Source organism: Mustelus asterias, chromosome 10 (assembly GCF_964213995.1).
Source record: "Mustelus asterias chromosome 10, sMusAst1.hap1.1, whole genome shotgun sequence".
Lineage (NCBI taxonomy): Eukaryota > Metazoa > Chordata > Chondrichthyes > Carcharhiniformes > Triakidae > Mustelus > Mustelus asterias.
The window spans coordinates 93,232,119-93,233,594 of record NC_135810.1 but is presented as its reverse complement, the minus strand read 5'-3'; the positions used below and the strand labels follow the sequence as shown (position 1 = coordinate 93,233,594).

At 42.7% G+C, this 1,476-nt stretch overlaps 1 non-coding gene across 1 annotated transcript; it reads left to right on the top strand.

Moving 5' to 3' along the window:
* The first annotated feature begins 259 nt into the window (after positions 1-259).
* On the top strand, positions 260-331 carry trnae-uuc (transfer RNA glutamic acid (anticodon UUC)). Its single transcript has one exon. It is a non-coding gene; the product is annotated as a tRNA-Glu (tRNA).
* Positions 332-1,476: the final 1,145 nt, after the last annotated feature.

The window sequence follows — 1,476 nt, the reverse complement described above, 5'->3', positions numbered from 1 at the left end:
GACCTTATAATGAATGCTGCTAAACCAAGCTAAATTGAGGCAAAGTGATGACTGATGCCAGCATGTACCTAGTTATTTGATTGTACATGCATGGCTAAATGCCATTTGGCTGGTTTGTTAGAAACTGATCACATTAATAAATAGCATCAAAACTCTCTAAATAAACCATATTAAGAATCTAAATACATGTCACACAGGTCACACAAGATCACAGGAAGCTATAACAACAATTTGTTCAGCGGTGCTAAGTTTTTCAGCGTCCCATATGGTCTAGCGGTTAGGATTCCTGGTTTTCACCCAGGCGGCCCGGGTTCGACTCCCGGTATGGGAATTCACATTTTGCCACATACCAATTAATGCTCTTTTTTTCAAGTTCTAAGTGTCATTATTTATCTCCGATTCTTTTTAATCATCGTGTGAGATATATTGCTGAAATTTCTTCCATTCGAGCGATATTCTCCGTTCCGGTTGTGAATATTTAATGTAGCCATTGGCGGAGATGAGAGGCAGTGGCGGGGGCAGACCAGCAGGGATCGCTGCAGCGTGAGGAGGCACAAAGCAATTAAATGGAGGGTGCATTGGAGTAGATTAACCCAGGGAGGGACAGGTCCTCACTGAGAGAGCTGTCCATTCTGCCTCTTGGGGGCTCCTCCATGCTGAGATTCTGGGTGCGGCACATTTAATGCAGAGTCGCACTCATCTGGTGTTTATTGAAAGGGGTTTCTGCTTTCAGCTGTCGCGGTCGATCTGTGTTGACTCTGGCTGCAGCACATTTAATGCAGACTTTAAGCAGTGGCTCTGACTCTGGCATGTTTAATGCAGTTACTATGGTGTGCAGCACATTAAATGTAATCACATATGTGCCGACATCTTGATGCCACACATTTAATCACACTCATTGCCAAACTTAATGCAATCACTTTGTATTATAAGTCCCTGCAGGGTGTAAAATATTTCACGACCTGTTTTGAGGGTTTGGATGCAGCATATTTTATGTTGTCGCTATGATTAATACTGTCAATATAATGTGAGTTTGATGTGCATTTTTCCCTTCATTTGTTACTTCATATTTATCTTTATAACTCCACTCCTTAGCTGCAGATATCATCCCTTTCCCTTGTAATAGTCTGAGATTAAAGCAGTCTGTTTGCAAACTTGACTCTTAAGAAAAGTTTCCCACCATCACTATGACCGCCTGTTTCCACCTTGGTAACGTCACCTTACTCCCCCTGACCCACTCTATCTGCTGCTGAAACACTCCTTCATACTTTTGTCACCTCTGGATGTGACTATTCCAATGCACTCCTGAGTGGTCACCACTTCCACCTTCTGTAAACTTGAGGTCATCCAAGTCTGTGGTAGGAAACAGAAGGTAATGGTTGTTTTTCAGACTGGGGGTAGGTTTGTAGTGGAGTTCTCTATGAGTCGCTATTAAGACCCCTGCACTTCCTGATATATTAATGACCTAAATCTCAG